This window comes from Bos taurus, chromosome Y (genome assembly GCF_002263795.3).
Source record: "Bos taurus isolate L1 Dominette 01449 registration number 42190680 breed Hereford chromosome Y, ARS-UCD2.0, whole genome shotgun sequence".
Classification (NCBI taxonomy): Eukaryota; Metazoa; Chordata; class Mammalia; order Artiodactyla; family Bovidae; genus Bos; species Bos taurus.
Genome location: NC_082638.1, coordinates 25,496,635 through 25,520,128, shown reverse-complemented (window position 1 = coordinate 25,520,128; position 23,494 = coordinate 25,496,635). Strand labels below are relative to the sequence as shown.

The window sequence follows — 23,494 nt, the reverse complement described above, 5'->3', positions numbered from 1 at the left end:
ACCGCTGATTTGAGGGAGACTTGTTTCACTCACGGACACACTGAATGCCCAGACCCCAGTCTCAGCAGGCCACCTGCTACATGCATGGCCCAAATCCATGCTCCTCAGCCAGCTTGCATGAGCCTGAGCATCCCCATTTGCGAAAGGACAGTGTCACGGCTCCAACACGGCTGTCCCTTCACGGCCCACCACCAGACCCTTTAGCACATGTGTTTCTGTCAGTTACCACTCATGGAAGAATCTTCCCTCCGGGGGTAGTACTTCAGGGGATCGTCCCACTCGTCTTAGCTGATGATCTGGTGGCAACACGAGGAATATCAGCTCTGGGCTGACCAGGACCCGAACCTTCCCATGAGCAGCCAAGAACTCCAACATCAATCATCAACTGTATGCAAGACAAAAACTAGTCCACCTCAACAATCCTGTTTGATCTGGGCAGCTGTGGCCTGAAAACTAGTTGAGAAAGTTAAGGCTCCTGGTGACCAGCCTGCGGCTGGGTCCTCTCTGTTCAAAGTCCCAGAACCAATGGGCTGGTGTGGAATGATGTGCCCTTTACCCTGAAGAAAGACAGGGGAGACGGGTGCGGATCCTGCAGGTGGATCATGCACACCTTTGGACACCCACACTCATCACCCCAGGAGCCACGTTTTACCAGTGATGTCAAGGTAATACTCCTTAATGATCACTGTGTTCTAGAAGTAGGGTTGGTCCTGAAAGGAAACGATCAGCTTGCTGTGGGACGAGGGATGTCTCACACCTGTACATGCTAGGACAGGGAGAAGAGAAAGGTGCAAGCTTCTAGGGACCTCATCTTGCCTCCCACTAACAGCTTCCGTGAAGCCTCTCCAAACTCTCACAGTGTAGGAACATGGATAACATGATCCTCCTACTCCCCACCAAGTCCCATACCCACCTGTCTTCAGTCTTCCTCACTGACCTTCAAGTCGATCATGTAGCTGAGAAAGTCTTTATCTTGGTTGCTGATCATGACAGAAACTTGAGGGTGGTTCCTAATCTGCTTTTGGTCAAGGAGCCATATCGACCACATGCTAAGCCAAGAAGAGCCAGGGACATCAGCCCTAGTCTGGGGTGGAAGAAGGACACTGGAACAGGCATCATCAAGGATGCTAGGCACTTCTGCTTGCCCAGCCACCACAGATGCCCTCAGGCCCTGCCATGCAATCAGAGACGCTCATGGCTCTGGGTTCTTTGTGGTGTTCTGTATCTGAGGTGGTCTGCATTCCCCAAGAAGGGGCTGTTTCTGATGCCTACTCTTCTCCAGACCTGTGTATGCTAAATAGTTGCATGTCATTGCTTACATGGTCAGACTTGCAGTCGTTGTAACAAATTATGTCCAAAGGCAAAGGAGTTGGTGTGTGTTTGTGTATGTGTACGTGTGTCTGTGTGTGTGTGTGTGTGACTTCCATGTCTCAGTTATTTTCAGGATCCTCCACATTTACAATAACTGTCTGCCAAAGCTGCTCTGGTGTACTGTCTCTGGTCATTCCTGACTTAGAGGGCTCGGAGCTGTTCCTCCTCAGATGCAGGCCTGAAGTAGACACACAAATTCATGGCGGCGACACTCACATGTGTGGCCCTGCCTGGACTCTACTCAGCTGTGCCTTTGGAGCCTGCCAATTGCCCAGTACCACACTTCCTTCAGGGTCCACCAGCACCCATCCTGCACCCTCATCCCCACCCATCCTCCTGCTCCTGCCTCTGCACCTCCTCCTTCTCCTGAGCAGCAGACCCCAAGGAGCAGCAGAAAGGATACCACTTTGGCCCAGAAGCCAGAGATACCCTGGATAATGGCACTCCTCTGAGCCAAGTCACGCTTCCTCCTCTGATGGCTCTTGCACACGAACGAAACATAGGCCCTGCAGATTTTCTCATGCTCAGAGCTCAGTTCCACTTGCAGAGTGGCCAGCACCTGCAGTGCATCTAGCGCCAGAAGCTCATTCAGGCCTCCCGGCCATTCCTGGCCCTGATCCTCTAACACCTTCTCCTCCAGGTCTTGGGAGGATCCCTGTTGCTGCTCCTCATCAGCCAAAACCTCCACCTCCTCCATGATGTCTTCCACAAGCAGCTGGAACACCTGCCTGATCCCTGCCACGTCTCTGTCCACCAGGGCCCCTCCATCCGCAGCTGCCTCCACGCTGACGAGGGTCACATTGTTGCTTGCCGTGACAACTGGTGGCTGCAGGGTTGCAGCCGTGCACAGCATCACAAGGGCAGGCTGCATGGCCCAATCCCCCTGAGCAACTGGGCTCACAACTAAGTAGGTCCGGGGTCCCAAGATACTCCCACATTCTTCTGACCACCTCTCATGCTCTTCTTGACCCTGGCCATGACCCCAGACTGGGTCAGATGTGAATGGATGGGACATAATAGCACCAAAGCAAGTGGTGTGCAATGGCAGCCCAGGCTGCAATAAACCTGTGGGACCCACTTGTTTTTTTGGGGTGGGGAGTGAGAAGCATGGTCGGGAGGCAGTGGCTGGTGTGTCTGGGGTGGCCTGAGGCTGAAGAAAGGGGTGGTGGTCAGCCCAGGACCAGGTGAACAGGCTCTGGGACATCAGCCAAACAGGCAGGGCCCTAGGCTGTGAGCCGCGCACATGCTGCTGACCCAAATCTAGACTAATGGCTGAGAGGGTAGTGGATGGCACCCTTATGGACATGCCCCTAAAACGGAGGGCATCTTCCGCGTTCCTGGGCTCCAGCTCCACCATGTGGCCAGATTATGCTCTAAGGATCTAGCAGGTTTTGCATCTGCTGCTTCCCCGGGGGCTGTCATTGACCTGGATCTGGAAATTCCAACCACGGGTTCCTGCTCCACAATCTGAACAACACACTCCTGTGTCCCACAGGACCTTCAATAACTGGGAGCTCTCCCTGAGTATCCAAATGATACACAGGGGCTCCAAGTGGCTGGATACTTTTGTTCATGGGATAGAGTACATGTTGCTGTCCAGATGCTAGGGGAGTAGGGAAAAACCCCACGGTTTGCAGCAGTTGATCTCCATTGTTCAGGGACACCAGAGCCTTAGGGTACAGAGCTCACTCTGTGTCTCTTTATCTCTGCTTCTGGCACAGCACTGTTTTGGGCAATCCTTCTGTGTATGTACCAGGGCTGGTGTCTATGTGTCTCCCATCTCTTTAAGTGGTGCTGTTCCCCTTTGCCCCTGTCTGGACACCAGCGCTCATACAAGAAGCTTATACTTGACGTGAAGGCAAGCCCTTCTCCTCCTGAGTGGTTTGCACTAACCTGAGATCAGACTTTTTTTTAATTGAAATTTACTTATATTAAGTAGAGGTTAATTACTTTACAATATTTTATTGGTTTTGCCATACATCAACATGAATCCGCCATGGGTGTACACGATCAGATTTTTAGTCCACATGTTCGGAAAGTGCTCTCTCAAACTTGAAAGCCAACAGTGGGCGTTCACTGCTAAACCTCAGAAGGGGCCGGGTTACCTTCCCTCCCTCGCTGGACAGACGTGAACACTGCACAGGTCTGCAGCATCTTGGCCACACTTTGCACAGAGGGAGAAATAAGGCATGCTCTGTTGGCATGAGGAAACTCTTTGAACCTTGTTCAAACACCTACCAGTGAGACACGAAGGACAACTCCCTGTTAAGTTTCATGACTCCCTGGTGCCCAAGACATGCATATCTGCCCATTTACCCTATCGAGGCCCTTTCAAAGTGCTTGTTATCCATGTGAGAACATGTACCAGCCTGCCCAGTTACCCAGTCCTGTAGGGCCGGAAGCAGCAAGAGGATTAAACTAATCCATCCATCCTATAGTCCTGACCCCTGATATATGCATTCTTCAAAGAGTACAAAGAATGATGTTTCAAACTGGAAGAGTATGCACGTAGCAGGTGCTTATGCTGCAGTGCTGGTCCATTTCTGAAACCTCAGAAAAAAGGCAAAGCATGCTCAAGCTCATGGCAAGGTCAGGGAAAGAAAGCCCAGAGTTTGATAAGGATAGAAAGGCCCTTGTAGTTGCATGTCCAAGGGGCTGTGGGGTCATCCACCACGGCTTCTGTGTCTTGGGATTGCAGCCTGTTCTGTGTCTCGGATCCTCTGCATTCTCACTGGTCACCCCCAGGCACTTGCTTCCTGCCTCTCCTTTCTGCCAGGCATCCTGGGTGCACCACTGTAATTCCACTTAGAAATTGCTCACTCAGTGAGATAACAGGGATTGGTACCCTGGCTCCAGTGCTTCTGATGGCCTGAGTATGTACCTTTCCCTATGACCTTCACGGTTTCACTATCCAACTTCCATCACCTAGTTAGGTCAGTTTCTACACCTCATACTCAAAAGCATTCTGTCGGGTGCTTTTCATGCACATATGCACACACATGCGTGTGTACACACCAACATCCCTGAGAGGAAACTTGCACATATGCAGAAGTACAAACTTTCTTGTCCAGGAGCATCAATTTTGGTAAACACCGTATTTTCTTTGTCCTGGGTTTTTTTTTTTTTTTTTTTTCCACTTTCTCATCGATCATGTGAGGTTGCACTTCCAGCTCTGTGACTTAGCCTCAAAGGTTACATAATTTTGGCATTTGCTTCTGACAAGGACCGATCTGCAGAGCATTGGGCAGGGTTGGAAATGCTCGCCCTGGACAGCTGAATGATATGTGCCTGCGTTCTGCATTCTCCCATCACCTTGGACAGCTTCACAGTACCAGTCACGCTGACTTGATCCATTGCCTGTGCATTCTTTCAGGAGACCAGAAAACAAGGACGTCTGGGGTCAGCTAACTTGGAGAACTGCTTTCTCAGTGTGCACCTATCTAGGTCATTCCTGGTCAATGTCGTGTCCTGATTGCTAACCTACCACCCCCAGCATTCTGAATGAGGCCCCCTGTTCTTTCTACCTGTGTAGCTTTCTGTGTTCACCTGTCTAACTGTGCCTCCAAGAGCTACCTCCCTTTAGCAGGAAAAGGCCAAAGAGATGCCCGAGCCTCCAAGGGCCCCCAGAGTCTTTGACAGGCCTGGGTGTGATCCAATGTTGTGAAGAAGGTGCACATAGATAGATGGTCTCTTCTGATACAAGGCATGAAACCCGAGCCATAATGGTAAGGTGGCATTCCTACAGGTGGTCCCTTCTGTTTATTCCTACCCAGACCCATGGAGTCCCCAAACAGATGATGATCTGGGAAACCTGCCCTTTCTGGGCCCACAGCTCATGCCTCCCTTGGGCAGAAAGCAGCTTTTCTATCTCAAAAACACCAAGAGGGCTTGATTCCACCCAGGCCTCATTGATTTGCCAAATCAAATACTCTCTTTCAGTTGGTTTCATTAAGCCCAGGTAGGACTCTCTACAGCCAGGCATCCCTGCTTACGTATACAGCCCACGTGCCAAGGAAGCCAGTCCTTGGTTGGGTACACGGACATCCAAGACGGTCACCTGGAATGCAGCTTCCCTCTGAGTGTCACCTGTTGCAGATTGCCTACAACAAAATCAGAGATTGTGATCCGGAGAGACTGCCAAAATCCTCCCCCAGGTGCAGACACTCATCTTTGCCCCTCAGGCCCCCAAAGCCAGGGGAAGGACCCAGAAGAAAGAGGGAATTTATGTCAGGGCTTTCAGCACTAGCCATGGGGTATTTTTGGCAGGACTGCTATTGCCTTTCCCCTGGACCCTGAAAACCAGCAGGCCCCGAACTGCCCCCAGGGGCTTCCCTGTCTCCCACTCTCTCAAAGTCCCATGGGACATGCAATAAGCCCACCATCCTTGCTTCCTCCCTTTTCCCTCCCTCATAGGCACACCCCAGCAGAGGAGCACACACGTACACCATCACCTGCACTTTCTTCGCCTTTCTGCACTGCCAGGGAGGCTAGAAGTGACTGAAGGCATGCCACGCTCTCGCCTTTTCTCTCCTAGGATGCCTGTGGTTTTGCACGGACAGTCTACCTTAGCATGTCTTGCATTTTGTGTCACATCGTGCCAGTGTGTGCCACCCTCATGTAGAGAGGGTGCTGGATGATGGGCTGATCCTGGGAAGCATTGGCCCAGGACCTTCCTTGGTCTCCTTCTCATATGTGTGGAACAAGTCTCCAGTACAGCAATCTGTGCCTCTTCGCCTTTGGGTCTCTGTCCTTCTCAGCAAGACCTTAGCCTCCTCAACCATCCCAGGTCCTCTGTGTCCACATCCACCATTTCCACAGGACGGCCCATGTCCCTACAAACTGTGTGCTCCACAGGTGGGGTTTTAAAGCCCCACCCCACCTGATATGCCCTGGGTGAATCCACAGACCATACACCCGCTCTTCCATGCACCCGCTCTTCCTGGTCCAAACACATACAAGAACACGGAGAAATAGTGAGCGTATTTTTGCATTTTGTCTCATAGCAGATTTCTGGAGCCAAGGTCCTGAGTTATCTCTGGCCATCCTTTCCTCATTCCCATCCTGGACAGGGTCACTGCGGAGATAGGGCGATCAATCACCCTCAGACTGGGGACGCCTTGTGCCTCCTCTTCTGATTGCTTGGCATTCCCTCTCCTGTCGCGTTTATCTCTGTTTTTTCCCTGGGCTGGAGACACACACACACAAACACAGGTGACACAAGCACACATGTGTATACACACACAGGCTCGATATGGGGACACAAACACAAATAGGGAACACAGGTGTTTCAGGAGCTGAAGATGCCCATGTCCAGCAATGTCGGAGATGACATCAGTAGGCACCATGTCCTGCACTTGGAACTCTCTGTCCACCTCCTCCCTGAGCACTTCCCTATTCTCCAAAGGCAGCCTGAAGCCTCTTCCAGTGCAGCAAGTGTGGTCATGGTGAGACACTGATTGGTGGATGTGCAAAATCACAGAAGATCCCAAAGTCAGCACACAGGTGCACTGGGACCCTGGAGAGGACGCCCTTTCAATGATAGGCCTTCCCAGGGTAAGGTGCAGGAATGTAGGGCCCAGGCAATCTTAAACTCGGTGAGCAACAGGAGCCTGGGGGATGGCAGGACCCACGGAAGAATGATTCTGACAAATATACTTAATTCACCCTGCCTCTAGTAGTATCACCTAGGCCTCTTTCACTGCAACCACAGTTAAATTGAGGGAGATGATTCACTCACGGACACACCGAGTCCCCAAGCCCCCAGTCTCAGCAGGTCATCTGCTACATGCAGGACCCAGAATCTGGCTCCACAGACAGCTTGCATGTGCCTGAGTCATGCCCATTTGGGAAAGGACAGTGTCCTGGCCACTACATGGCAGTCACTACAGGGCCCACCTCCAGACCCCTTCACCACATGTGTTTCTGTCAGTTCCCGCTCATGGCAGAACCTTTCTTCCTAGGGTAATACTTCACAGGATCATCCCACACATCTTTGTCAATGATCTGCTGGAGGCACAAGCAAGATCAGCCCAGGGCTCACCAGGCCCCCAACCCACCCGTGAGCATCCAAGAACTCCAACATCAACCGTCACCTGTATGCAAGCCCAAAGCAACCGCACCTCAGCAATCCTGTTCGATTCTGGGCAGTAGTGGCCTGACAACCAGCTGAGAAATTTAAAGCTCCTGATGTCCAGCCTGTGGCTTGTGCTCCTCATTCAAAGTCCCAGAAACAGTGGACTGGAGTGGAATAACGTGCCCTATAACCTCCAGAAAGACAGGGAACACAGGGGTGTATTCTGCAGGTGGATCATCCACCTCCTTACACACCTACACTCACCACCCTAGAGCCACGTTTTACCAATGATGTCTCCTTAATGATCATCGTGTTCCAGAAGTAGGAGTTGTCCCAAAAGGAAAAGATCAGCTTGCAGCAGGACTTTGGATGGCTCTGCACCTGCACCTGCCAGGATAGGGACGAGGGTAAAGGTGCAAGCTTCTAGGTGCCTCAGCTTTTCTCCCAGGTAGGCATTAACAGCTTCCATGACGCCTCTGCAAAGTCTCACAGTGCAGGCACATGACTAACAGGATCCTCCCACTCCCCGCCAGGTCCCATTCCCACCCATCCTCATTCCCCCTCACTGACCTTCAATCTTATAGCTAAGAAAGACTTTATCTTGGTTGCTGATCATGACAGAAACTTGAGGGTGGTTCATAATCTGCTTTAGGTCAAGGAGCCATTCAGGTCACATGCTGGGCCAGAAAATTCAACAGCAACAGTCCTGGTCTTGGGTGGAAGAAGCACACTAGAACAGGATTTTCCAACGATGCTGGGTACTTCCACTTGCCCAGCCACCACTCATGTCCTCAGGCCCTGCCATACCATCAGACACGCTCATGGCTCCATGTTCCCTGTGGTGTTTTGCATCTGAGATGGTCTGCCTCCCCCAACCAGGAGCTGTTTCTCACACCTACTGTCCTCCTCCTGATGTGTGTGCTGGGTAGTGTCATGTCACTGCTTACCTGGTCAGGATTTGCAGTCCCTGTTGCACACTGTGTCTTCAAGAAAGGGGGTAGTGTGCCTGTGTGTGTGTGTGTGTGTGTGTGTGTGTGTGTGTGTGTGTGTCTTCAACAAGAAAGCCCTGGGTCTTTGACCTGCTTCCTGTCTTCACAACGGATGGTAGGCATGTGTCTGAATTCGTCTGCCACTCAGAGCAGATGAGAACAGCAGCCCCTTCCAGTTCTACCTTGCTTGTGGACCACCTCGTGCCTTTTCACTGCACTAGTGATTGCAAATACAGGGGTTCGGACTGATGGGCATGGGTCTTGGGACTCCCGCTCTCTCAGATATTTCCCAGGATCATCCACATTTACAACAATAACTGTCTGCTGAGGCTGCTCTGGTGTACTGTCTCTGGTCATTTCTGGCCACGGGTGCTGCTCCTCCTCAGATGCAGGCCTGAGGGACACACCCAAAGTCATGGCTGCAACAGTTACAGGTGTGGCCCTGCCAGACCCTTCTCAGTTGTGCCTTTAGAGCCTACCTCCCCTGGACCACACTTCATTCAAGGGTCACCCACAACTTCCCTCTTCCCTTGCCCTGTGGCCACATCTGTTTTAGCAGGACCTTTAGCACAACCATCTTGAAGGTGTTTTTGCCATTCTAAATTTGGCTATAAAGCTCACAAATTTTAACAGCACAGTAACACAGTTTTTCTAATGTGCACTGTTAGAGTTTGGTGAGCTCTTGGTGAGTTTCTTGGTTTCAGTTAGAAAGCCCTGCATTACACTTAGGGCCGTAGAATCTTCTGAAACTGAAGGAAAGACTACAAATATTCCAGACTAATTTGATTATGATACATTTTTCTAAAGACAAACAGTTTCTGCTTCCCTGTTGCCCACAAAATTACCCCTAACTCCTGAAGATCTTCATGATTCTATTGTGGGAATCTGGTAGAATTGAGATTCCTCAGTGCTTAGTAATTTCATCAGTAAGCTTTTCTGAAGTGAAAACACATTGGAATTAGTTTTTAAATTAGTCCTAGACACAGCAAACAGGGGAAAAGGAAATAAAAGGAATACAGAGTGGACACAAACAAATTATTACTGTTAGAAGATGGCATGACCCTCCACACAGTGAACACTAAGGATGCCAGCAGAAAATTACTCGAGCTAATCAATGAATAGAGTATAGCTGAAGAATACAAAATTAATACTCAGGAATCGCTTTCATTCTGATACACCAGCAATGAAAAATGAGAAATAGAACTTAAGTAAAGTATCTCATTCACCATCCCATGAAGAGACTCAAATATTTAGGAATATATTCCCCCAAAGAAAGCAAGGACCTGGTACAGAAACCTATAAAACCATGTTGAAAGAAATCAAAGATGGCACAAATAGATCAAGAAGTATACCATATTCTTGGATCAGAAGAATCAATACAGTGACCATGAGTATACAACCCAAGACAATCTATTGGTACATTTATTCACCATTGATATTCTTGGATTCAACTGTGGAATCCCCATAAAAAAAAAAAAAAAAAACACCAATGGGGATTTTCACTGAACTAGAACAAATAATTTCACAATTTGTGTGGAAACACAAAAGACCTCAATGAGCAAATAACTCTTGAGAAATAATGGAAATGGAGGAATCAGACTTCCTGACTTCAGATTATACTACAAAGCTACAGTCATCAAAATAGTAAGATACTGGGCCAAAGACAGAAATACAGATCAACGGAACAAAATAGGAATTCCAGAGATGAAGCCACACACCCACAGTCACCTTGTCTTTGACAGAGGGGCCATAAATATGTAATGGGCAAAAGACAACCTTTTGAACAAGCAGTTCTGGGAAAACAGGTCAACCACATTAAAACAATGAAATATTTTTTAATGGCACATACAAAAAATAAATGCAAAATGGATTAAAGACCTAAGTGGAAGACCAGAAACTATAAAATTCTTAGAGAAAAACATGGGCAGAACACTCTCTGACAGAAATCACAGCAAGATCTTCTCCTCTATGTCCCACCTCCCAGAGTAATGGAAATAAAAACAGAAGGAAACAAAGGCGACCGATTGAAACTTCTAAGCTTCTGTAAAATGAAGGAAACTATACGCAAGGTGAAAAGACAGCCTTCAGAACTGGAGCATATTAAAACAAATCAAACAACTGCCCAAGAGTTAATCTCCCACATAAACAAGCAGCTCATGCAACTCAATACCAGAAAAGCAAACAACTCGATCAAAAAGTGGGCAGAAGAACTAAATAGACATTTCTCCAGAGAAGACATTACTTTGCCAACAAAGGCTCGTCTAGTCAAGGCTATGATTTTTCCTGTGGTCATGTATGGATGTGAGAGTTGGACTGTGAAGAAGCCTGAGCGCCGAAGAATTGATGCTTTTGAACTGTGGTGTTGGAGAAGACTCTTGAGAGTCTCTTGGACTGCAAGGAGATCCATCCAGTCCATTCTGAAGGAGATCAGCCCTGGGATTTCTTTGGAAGGAATGATGCTAAAGCTGAAACTCCAGTACTTTGGCCACCTCTTGAGAAGAGTTGACTCATTGGAAAAGACTCTGATGCTGGGAGGGATTGGAGGCAGGAGGAGAAGGGGACGACAGAGGATGAGATGGCTGGATGGCATCACTGACTCGATGGACGTCTCAGTGAACTCTGGGAGTTGGTGATGGACAGGGAGGCCTGGCGTGCTGCAATTCATGGCATCACAGAGAGTTGGACACGACTGAGTGACTGATCTGATCTGATCTGATCTGAATGAACACAGGACAGATGGTCAACATCTCTCATTATCAGAGAGATGAAAGTCAATACCAGAATGAGATGTCATCTCACATTGGTCACAATGACCATCACCCAAACTTTCAAACAAGAAACACTGGAGAGGGAGTGGTAAAGTGACCAGCTTACACTGTTGGTAGGAATGAAAATTGGTATAGCCACAATAAACCGTATGATTTCTTAAAAACCTGGAAATAGAACCATCATATGACCCAGCAATCCCACTGCTTGCACACACCCCAAGGAAAGCAAAACTGAAAGAGATATGTGTACACCAATATTCGTCCCATGACTATTTACAATAGCTAGGACATGGAAGAAATCTAGATATCCACTGCAGATGAATGGATAAGAAAGTGGTGGTATATATACACGATGGACTATTACTCAGCTGTGAAAAAGAATGCATTTGAGTCCATTCTAGAGAGGTGAGTGAAACAGGAGCCTGTTATACAGAATGAAGTGAAGTCAGAAAGTGAAATACAAATACTGTGTAGGAATGCATATGTATGCAATTTGGAGAGATGGTCATGATGATCTTACATGCAGGGCAGCAAAAGAGGCAGAGATGGAAAGAACAGACTTTTGGACTCTGTGCAGAAGGCAATGGTGGGATGATTTGAGAGAATAGCATTGAGACATGTACATGACCATAGGTAAACAGGTAACTGGTCCAAGTTCAGTGCAGGGCACCCAAAGCCAGTACTCTGGAACAACAAAGAACAGTAGTCTGGGGAGTGAGGTGGCAGGAAGGTTCTGGATGCGGGAACACATGTGTACCGGTGACTGACTCTTGTTGATGTAAGGCAAAAACTAACCCAATATTGTAAATTGATATCTTCCCATTAAAATAATTTGAAAAAATGGAAGGGTTGCTTTCTGAAATTACAGTCTTGGGAGTCCGTAGTACAGCATATCTTCTGAACCTATGTAACAATGTCTGATTTGAATGAGGGCAGTGTCAAATTTTGATGCCAAGGACAGTGTTCCAATATTCTAAAATCCTACAAAACAGAACTGCTAAGTTTCCTTTAAAATATTACTTTGTGCTCCCGTCCAGGGCATCTTACAGAATATTTCAAGTGACTGGAGAGGAAACAAAGGAGATCACTCACTTTTTAGCACCAATTAATGTGGGACATTCAATTCTGAATAAAGTTTCTAGGCCTGACAAAAATGTACCTATACAATTTCTACATGACATGCATCAAAATAATTTTTCCATGGGAAATTGCACATACGCAACTCAAGATGAAACACTATGCCTCACAGTTACCAAAGAGTGAGAATAAAATGTGTTGTCACCAGTGTGTCACTTCATTCAAGTTCTTATGTCAAAATACTACAAACTGGCTTCTCAACAACGGAAAGTTTCACTTCCAGTCATGGGAAGTCTAGGATCAGTGTGCTGGTAGGGTTAGGGTTCTGATGTAGATCCTCTGATTTGCAAACTGCTGGGTTCTTGCTGCCTCTGCTCATGGTGAGCACTCTGAGGTCTCCTTCATACGCGGAGAGATTCCTTTCCCAACAGTTCTGCTATGGTGGCAGAAGGACATCCCAGAAGGTCTGCTTCCCAATACTATCATCTTCTGGGGTTAGGGCATCAGTATACAATTTTTAGGAAGATAAAAACAAACAACAACAACAAAACAAGCATACAACAATTAGATTTCCAGTTCTAACTTTCTTCCTGGCCTGCATACAGATTTCTCAAGAGGCAGGTCAAGTGGTCTTGTAATCCCATCTCTTTGAGAATTTTCCACAGTTTATTGTGATACACAATACACAAGTCAAAGGCTTGGGCATAGTCAATAAAGCTGAAGTAGATGATTTTCTGGAACTTGCTTGCTTTTTTGATCATGCTGCAGATGTTGTCAACTTGATCTCTTGTTTTTCTGTCTTCTTGAAAACCAGCTCGAACATCAGATAGTTCACAGTTGAAGTATTACTGAATCCTGACTTGGAGAATTTTGAGCATTACCTTTCTAGTGTGTGAGAAGAGTGCATGTGTGCGGTAGTATGAACATTCTTTGGCATTACCCTTCTTTGGGTTTGGAATGAAAACTGACGTTTTCCAGTCCCCTGGCCACTGCTCAGTTTTCCAAATTTGCTGGCATAATGAGTGCAGCACTTTCATAGCATCATCTTTTAGGTTTTGAAATAGATTAAGGGGAATTCCATCACCTCCACTACCTTTGTTCATAGTCATGCTTCCTAAGGTTCATCACATTCCAGGATGTCTGGCTCTAGGTGAGTGGACATTCTATCATGATTATCTGTGTTATGAAAATCTTTTTTGTACGGTTCTTCTATGTGTTATTGCCACCTCTTCTTAATATCTTCTGCTTCTCTTAGGTCCATACCATTTCTATCCTTTATTGTGCACATCTTTGCATGAAATGTTTCCTTAGTATCTCTAATTTTCTTGAAGTGATATCTAGTCTTTTCCATTCTATTGTTTTCCTCTATTTCTTATCTGAGGAAGCTTGAGACAAAAGGTCAATGTGGGTATATATTTTACTTTAATACAAAACTTACCTTTGTGAATTCTTGAAGACTTCAAAAATAGTGATTTATGTGGCAATATAAATCCATAAAATTAGAAAATCCTCGATAACTTTCATAATAGGATTTATATTTAGAAAGAATGATTTGTGACACCTAGGCTGGATTTATGCCAGATATGTTTGCACTTGAGGAAACAGACAAATTCTGTGTATGAAACAAATGTCCTAGACTCTTAACAAAAATATTAACCCATGAAAGAAAAACAGAAAATTATTTTTAAGACAAAATGACTCTAATTGCTAATTAACTATATAGAAAAGGCAGAGGAACCAGAGATCAAATAGCCAACATCTGCTTGATCATGGACAAAGCAAGAGAGTTCCAGAAAAAAACATTTATTTCTGCTTTATTGACACTGCCAAGCCTTTGACTGTGTGGATCACAATAAACTGTGGAAAATTATGAAAGAGATAGGAATACCAGACCACCTGACCTGCCTCTTGAGAAATCTGTATGCAGGTCAGGAAGCAACAGTTAGAACTGGACATGGGACAACAGACTGGCTCCAAATAGGAAAAGGAGTACGTCAAGGCTGTATATTGTCACCCTGCTTATTGAACTTCTATGCAGAGTACATCATGAGAAACACTGGACTGGAAGAAACACAAGCTGAAGTCAAGATTGCCAGGAGAAATATCAATAACCTCAGATATGCAGATGACACCACCCTTATGGCAGAAAGGAAAGATGAACTAAAAAACTTTTGAGGAAAGTTAAAGAGGAGACTGAAAATGTTGGCTTAAAGCTCAACATTCAGAAAATGAAATTCATGGCATCCAGTCCCATTGCTTCAGGGGAAATAGAAGGGGAAACAGTGGAAAGAGTGTCCGACTTTATTTTTGGGGCTCCAAAATCACTACAGATGGTGATTGAAGCCATGAAGTTAAAAGATACTGACTCCTTCGAAGGAAAGTTATGACCAACCTAGACAGCATATTCCAAAGCAGAGACATTACTTTGCCAACAAAGGTCCGTCTAGTCTAGTCTATGGTTTTTCCGGTGGTCATGTATGGATGTGAGAGTTGGACTGTGAAGAAAGCTGAGTGCCAAATAATTAATGCTTTTGAACTGTGGTGTTTGAGAAGACTCTTGAGAGTCCCTTGGACTGCAAGGAGATCCATCTAGTCCATTCTGAAGGAGATCAGCCCTGGAAATTCTTTGGAAGGAATGATGCTAAAGCTGAAACTCCAGTCCTTTGGCCACCTCATGCGAAGAGTTGACTCATTGGAAAAGACTCTGATGCTGGGATGGATTTGGGGCAGGAGGAGAAGGGGACCAGGGAGGATGAGATGGCTGGATGGTATCACTGAGTCGATGGACGTGAGTCCGAGTGAACTCTGGGAGTTGGTGATGGACAGGGAGGCCTGGTGTGCTGCGATTCATGGGGTCCCAAAGAGTCGGACATGACTGAGTGACTGAACTGAACTGAAGTGAACTGAGAGTGTATGGTCCTGCGTAAGACTTGGATTTGTGACAACAGCTGTAGGTGCTGTTAGAAACATTTGAAATTGAAACATGATAGACCTTCTTATTTAGTAACTTTGGCATATTTATTGATCACTTTGTTTAAAAGTTATTTCAACCCTAATTTTTTTGGATTAAAAAATCCTTTTGTTCTCTTGAATCATTCTTCTCCAGTTAGTGATTTGGGGCCTGAACTGATGTAGATTGGTAATGGATGGCTATATTTGTGTTAATTGGTTATTTTCATTTGTTTAAAATAACTAAAAATTCGCAGAGCGATTTGTGAATAAAAGTAATTTATGTGACAAAGAACTATGCTTTTGTAATTTTAAAAGACTTTAGTTGAAGTAAAATTATTGTATTTATTAATAGACTAAATTAGAAAATTTGACCCAAACTGAACTGCCGAACTTTAGTTTTTGCTTAATATATTGTCTCTATCTATAACTAGACTTTGTCTCATAGGCATGAACACACACACACATCATACACACATACCTGCACATGCACACAAGACACACACACACCCCACACATCTGTAGTTTTCCCCTAAACCTTAGCAGACAGTTTTCACACACTCTGTGGACTGTATTTTTTGTATCACGTTAAGTATGGCTTAACATCAAACACTATTTTTTATTTGTATTTTAAATGAAATATACTGTGAGTTTTATTTTATAGATTTGGATAAATACTTCAGATATTATATTGATTGGTCTTTGAGACTATCAGGTAACAACTACACTTAAATTTATATTGTTCTTGAATTTAGGAATCATTAATATCATTATTTCACTGATGTGATAAAATGCATTTGACCTGTCCTAGCCAGTTATGATTCTCATCCTTCTGGCATCAAAATTTGTTATGATTCACTTATGTTTAAGATGACAGGATTCTGGCTGACTTACGGTATATGTGTTCTGTGGGAAGACTGGTTGTTTCTTTTCTTATTTTAAATATAATATGCAATACATATTCTCTTATCATTTTGGATAAATACTACAGCTCATCATTCTGTATTCATTTAAAGCCCAAGTGTATTCAAAGCTTCGTGCTAGATTTTCAGGGTTTATGCTTCAGGCTGACTTTTTCAGGTTTCTGTAGTAAAACAAGAAGACATCATTGTATTTTATGAAATATATTTCACAAAGCTAGATTATTCATTTTCCTTTCAATTTTTTTTCTTTAATTTTTGACAGCACTGCAAGCTTGTGGGATCTTAGTTCCCCAGTCAGGGATTGAATCCAGAATACTGCTGTGAAAGCCCTGAGTCCTAATGTTTGGACCACCAGAGGACTCCGTCCAGTTTTACATTTTAAATATTTTTGAAAAATGACTTTTGCTGAAATAAGAACAGTAGCATATGACAGTGATTTTCATTAATATTCTCATTCATCAAAAGAAAAAAATATTAGTAAGTTTATATTGGGTTCTCAGTTATGATTTTAAAATTTAAAGATCTCATTTCCAAGTTTGAGAAACCACTGCTGTAGATGATGCAATTAAATAAGGCAAAACCTCTATCTCCAAAAAAGGTTTTTTGGGGCTTATAGGAGAAAGGTAAGACGTAGACTAGAGCTTTTAAAGTGTAAGTTATAAATCTGAGATGGATACTTAGAGAACTACTTGGTAGTTGCCCACTATTCTCTCAATGTTTGAAATATGACTTGTGAGACAGAAATCCTTCTGATTTCTGGGTCAAATCCATCACTTGTGCTTAAGTAAATTTTGAGTGAAGTAATTACTGTTTCTCTCTATTTTGTTATCAGGTCATGTTTTCTGTAAATACCTAAGACTTTCTGATTTGTAAAATTTCAGTCTTCTCTTTCCTTGTTGATTTTTTGGTGTGGTTGTTCTATTAGTGATTTACAGAGACAGTTTGAAGTCAGCCACTCCACTTTTCATCTCCACAGGTTTTCTTTTAAAGAATCTGTATGTCCTGGTTCTCTAGTGAAATATTCTTGACAATTTAAATACACACACACGAACACACACACACACGCATATTGTTTCTCGTATTCTTTTTATCTATACTACCTGATGTAAAGTCTCCATTAAGTCCAGCTTCTAGGCTTTCTGAGCCATGCTTTGTATTAAGTACTTATTTCCTTATATGTGACCAGACACCTTCTCCTATTTCTTTGTGCGTCTCGTGTTTTGTTGTTGTTGTTGAAAACTAGAAAATGCAGATATAACACGGTGAGATAGAACATCAGATTTCTTCTCCCTGAGCTTTTTCTTGTCATCATTTGTTGGATGATTTCTGAAACAGATTCTGTATGGTATGTATTTTTTCCTTGTGTGTGGCCACTGAATGCTTGTTTATAACCTAGCAGAAAGCCCATGTTTGAGGTTTCATTAAAAACCAGCAGACCTCTCAACCTCTGTTTTTAGGCTCTGTGCATGGTGAGGCATACCTTATATACTCAGCCAGGCAACTGATAATCCTTCTCTTCATTTCAGGCTTGTGCAGAAAATCCAGGTCACTCAAAGCTGAGCGATTAGGAGCATCCCTGAACTTTGATGAGTTTGTATTCAGCCCTGATTCCACATATAAATGAGGTCCTGCAGTGTTTGCTTTCTCTGTGTGACTTGTTTTTCTTAGCACACTACTTTCCAGGTTCATCCATGTTGTTGCAAATGGCAGGATTTATCTACCTTGGATGTTAAACCCCTATCGGTCATATCATTTGCAAATATTTTTACCGATCTAGTACACTTCTTTTGTTGTTGTTGACAGTGTCCTTTTCCGTGCAAAATCGATTTAGTGTGATATAGTTTCACTTACTAGGTTTTGCTTGTGTTGCTTATGGGTTTGGTGTCCTATACCAAAAGCAAAGAGCAGGGTGGAATTTGGTAGTTGTACACTGTGCTCTCTTGCAGTAGTTTTATGGGTTCAGCTCTGTGTTTAAATCTCTGATCTATTTCAGGGTAATTTTCAGTAGATTCTAGTGTAACAAAGGGGGTCTACTTTTATCTTAAATATTGTTTTTCCAGTCCTGTCTCTTGGAGAGGATGTGTTTTCTACACTGTGATCTTAGTTCCCTTCATAAGTGTTAGTTGGGTGGTTTTGAAAAATTGTATTTCTGAGTGTTCAGTTTTGTTCCAAGATCTGCATTACTGCTGGAATGCCAGTGCCATATGTTTGGACTATTGTGTTTCAAAAGCAGGAAGTGTGTGTCCTCGAGCTTTATTCTTTTTTATTTATTTATTTTATTATTATTGTTATTATGTTTTTAATTTACAATATTGTATTGGTTTTGCCATACATCAACATGCATCTGCCACGGGTATACACGGGTTCCCCATCCTGAACCCCTCTCCCACCTCCCTCCCCATACCATCCTTCTGGGTCATCCCAGTGCACCAGCCCCAAACTTCCTGTATCCTGCATCAAACCTGCACTGGCGATTAATTTCTTATATGATATTGTACATGTTTTAATGCCATTCTCCCAAATCATACCCCCTCCATCTCCCACAGGGTCCAAAAGACTGTTCTATACATCTGTGTCTCTTTTGCTGTCTTGCAAACAGGGTTGTCGTTACCATCTTTCTAAATTCCATATATACGCGTTATTATACTGTATTAGTGTTTTTCTTTCTGGCTTACTTCACTCTGTATAATAGGCTCCAGGTCCATCCACTCATTAGAACTGATTCAAATGTATTATTTTTAATGGCTGAGTAATATTGCATTGTGTATATGTACCACTGCTTTCTTATCCATTCATCTTCTGATGGACATCTACGTTGCTTCCATGTCCTGGCTATTAGAAACAGTGCTGTGATGAACATTGGGGTACACGTGTCTCTTTGAATTCTGGTTTCCTTGGTGTGTATGTCCAGCAGTGGGATTGCTGGGTCGTATCGCAGTTCTATTTCCAGTTTTTAAAGGAATCTCCACACTGTTCTCCATAGTGGCTGTACTAGTTTGCATTCCCACCAACAGTGTAAGAGGGTTCCCTTTTCTCCACACCCTCTCTAGCACTGGTCAACGACTTATAAAAGAATGAATCTAGAACACTTTCTAACACCATACACAAAAATAAACTCAAAATGAATTAAAGATCTAAACCAGAAACTATAAAACTTCTAGAGGAGAGCATAGGCAAAACCTTTCCATTTTTTGTATTTGCTGACTAAAAACATAGAATCTGTCCATAAAGCTGTATCATTTTCATGTCCATTTATTTTAGTTTAACTTCATATAACCCCACAAATGGATCAAATGATAGTTAATTCCCAGTTAAATCCTCTGTTTGATGGGCGGTGTAACCACAATTATATTAATCCCTTAAGGGATTAAAATATAACTGTAAAGTGATAGCCACAAATAGCTCTTCTGATTTTTAATCAGTTGTGGATAATTACAAACCCTTGGTACTCACATCATAATCTAAAGATAATAGCAGCATCGCTACTCTATGGAATTGTATGAGCAGGTTATTAGCTTATCTCTTCACTACTGAGTTACACTCAGAGTTTTAACAACATACCTATGTGTTTTTGGTACACATTATAGTGTGAGAAATGTTGGTTTGTATTACACTGCAGCTTTATGACTGATATTTTCAGTTGTCTTTCTTTAGGCCTTTTCTAGCTTAATTGTAAGCATTCAGAATGTTTTCCTCTGTCAGTGACTCAGCTTCTTTAAAATGGAGAATAGTGAACTCCCTAAAATGCAGTAATTCTCAAGCATATTTGCATCATAAACACACAAAAACTTCACTTCAGGCCTGTCAGGTTTTAGGAAGATATGTTATCTTTTTTAAAAGCACCACAGATAATTCAAATCGGTAAGATGCTCTAAGAACTATGGGTTATAGAGAGATATCTCTTGGGTAATAATACCACTTTCAGTTTGAACTACACTGTTAGAGTGTGGACAAGGACCGCATTGCCACCCCACCTGTTTTCTTTTCTTTCTTTGATTCAGTGCATTGTATACATAACTTTCCTAGTCTATACTTTATTTGGTCATGCATGCAATCTTCATCACGAGGATTGTGTGTGTGTGCAGATGACAGAGGAGGTCTAAGTGTGTTTAATTTGAAAGGAATTTATGAGACAAATGATGATTCTTTGCATAACCAGTTTTGATCCTTCCTTTTTTTTCTCCAAGGACAACAAAGCTGATGTAATTTTAAAGTACAATGTAGATGAAGCTAGAAATATGAAAGCTTATGGAGAGCTTCAGAAATATGGTAGTTAATATCAAAGTTATTACATTTCCCTGTCTTTTCATAGTATTTGCTACTTAGTATTTAGGTGAAACGGTCGTTTCTCTTTTCTGTATTTTTGCATAGATGCTTAAATTCGCTTTAAGTATGTATTAAATACTTCAGAATATTAACAACTTAGTAATGGATTCTCTCCCTAATATATGTTCTTTTGGTGGGGAATTAAAAAGCTTACAAGTCCTAGACTTGTACATAATAATTGTTAAAGGAATGCCTCTTTTACACTCTTAAAAACAACTCTTAAGAGATCATACCTGTTTTCAGCTAATCAAGGACAACATTTATGGTACTGGTATTGATTTTTTTGGAAAAGAGTATTCAGTTTTTTCTTAGTGTATAGAGTACTGTTGTGGAGCTTTGTGGACAGTGTTTTTAAATCCCTTTTATTTCTTAGAGACAAAAATATTTTATTCTTCCTCTAGTAAGCTTGGGAAAATTAAAATAAGTTTTTAGTAGAAAAAAAAGAGGAAGTGTACTAAAGTCACATTTTGAACATGATAGCATTTTTTTATTCTATTACAGTGCATTTTATTATATAAATTATGAGCTGTTTTGTTTGTTTTGTTTTGTTTTTGTTTTTGTTTTTTGCTTCCCTTGTAGCTCAGTTGGCAAAGACTCTGCCTGCAGTGCAGGAGACCAGGGTTCGATCTCTGGGTTAGGAAGATCCCCTGGAGAAGAAAGTGACAACCCACTCCAGTATCCTTGCCTGGAAAATCTCATGGACAGAGAAGCCTGGTGGGCTGCAGTCCATGGGGTCGCAAAGCGTTGGGCACGACTGAGTGACTAACACATTAACATGAGTTTTTGAGTAAGAGTGAAGATTCTGATGATGTATAGGTCGTTTAAGAAATACTAAGATAATTGGGAACCAGATAAATACTTACTTGGCAGTGAACTTCTTTTAGCAGTTTCATTGTGAGTTTGTTCTCTGTGATATGTGTGTAGTTAGGAAGATTTTTCTGGAATAAAACTGTTGAACCGAAGATTTATTACAAGTAGTTTCTTGTACAGTTCAGTGTTTTAGTATTAATCCAGTATTATTTCTTTAAATAGACAATTAATCTAATAACATCTTGATTTTATATCTAAGAGTATGCTCTTACTCTTTTTAGCTGAACTTAATGAAACAGACACCTTTGATCCTGAAGATGATGATGAAATCCAGTTTAAGGACCCTGAAGGTGAGGATGAAGACATTAACTCCAGGCTGGACCATGTGTATGTGTGCTTTTTACTGTTTTATATATGAAAGTAGTCAATTCTCTCACCGTCTTTGGTCTCAGAAGGTTGAACATTGAATTGAATATATATTGAGGATTATGTATCCATGATGGAGAAGGCAATGGCAACCCACTCCAGTACTGTTGCCTGGAAAATCCCATGGACAGAGGAGCCTGGTAGACAGTAGTCAATGGGGTCGCTAAGAGTCGGACACGACTGAGCGACTTCACTTTCACTCTTCTCTTTCATGCATTGGAGAAGGAAATGGCAACCCACTCCAGTGTTCTTGCCTGGAGAATCCCAGGGACGGGGGCGCCTGGTGAGCCGCCGTCTATGGGGTCACACATAGTCGGCCACGACTGAAGTGACTTAGCAGCAGTAATAATCCATGAATTTGAATATGCATTAATATTCAGAAGCCAGCTTGGCAGCCTTCCTAAATTTTCTAAAACTTTATAATTCTTTGGATCCTCTTTTTTTTTTTTTTTTTAATCAATTAGGTCTGACACTGGGTACTCAATAATGAAACTTTATTAGACAAGCGGGTCTACAGTGATAGTAGTAAGAAGTTTAGCAGGCAGTTTTAAAATGTATCATCTCCCAAGGCTGGTATATTAAAAGAGGAAAAGCAAACTGCAGCCATCTTGCTGAAGTATTGGAATTCCAGTGTACTCCAAAGCATTCTTAAAATGAAGGTCTGTTTTGTTGCCCATGGATTTAGAGGTTACATTAATTGTCTGGTATCACTCTAGGACAAACGTTTGGTTTGGAATTTGTGGGAAATGGTTGTTTATCTTGGTAAGGAAATAGTGATCGTAGGAGTTTAAATGCCCCACTTTTCTGCTATGGATGTATTTAAGTAAACATTTTATTGATTTGTATCTCTTGATTAGACAGGCATATCAAGTAATTGGAATGACAGTATGGCTTATACTCTTGTAAGCCCTGTTAGACTTCTTATTCTTTTGGCACTTCTGTAGTAAAAATGCACTGTAGAAACCAAACATGCAAAAGAATCAATGAGTGTTTGATTGAAAAAGCAGAAGTTTAGAATTCCAGGAGCAGATTTTAGGAAGTCTAAATTGGATCACTGACCTAGAACATGGATTTCAAGATCTTTCAGTCACCAACATTCTTATGAAGAGCATTTTCAGACATTCAAAGTGAATTTTAATTTGAAGTGAGCAATCACATATTCACCAAGATTATACAGTTTACAATCTTCTACTCAGTGTGTCCCATCTATCCTGTTCATATCAGTCCATATTATTCGTTGATGGATTTCCAAATCATTTAAGAAATAAAACCAAGACACTACCCTGGTGGTCTAGTGTTTTAAGATTCTCACTGCAGGGTTCATGAGTTCAATTCCTGGTTGGAAAAGAATGATTCGCATCCTGCGGTGTCATGGTCACAAATAACAATGAAAACCCTAGTTGTTTCAGATTACTCACAACATGAATTAGAACAGCTGAATATGTATCTTTAATAGTGAAACTGTTACCAGAATTTTTTTTACCATATTTTACAGATTTTTAAAAATATCATAATATTTTACTGAAGTGAAAGTGAAGTTGCTCAGTCGTGTCTGACTGTTTGTGACCCCGCAGACTGTAGCCTCCCAGGCTCCTCCGTCTGTAGGATTCTCCAGGCAGGAATACTGGAATGGATTGCCATTTCCTTCTCCAGGAGATCTTCCTAACCCAGGAATGGAACTCGGGTCTGCATTGCAGGCAGACATTTTACCCTCTGAGCCATCAGGGAAGCCCAATACTCTACTGATGTTGTAATGCATTCTAAAGCACACGAGAACTATGA

General features: G+C 43.0%; 1 pseudogene; it reads right to left on the bottom strand.

Moving 5' to 3' along the window:
- Nucleotides 1-218: 218 nt before the first annotated feature.
- LOC132344663 (testis-specific Y-encoded protein 1-like) lies at nt 219-2,386 on the bottom strand (annotated as a pseudogene).
- Between the last annotated feature and the right edge of the window lie 21,108 nt (nt 2,387-23,494).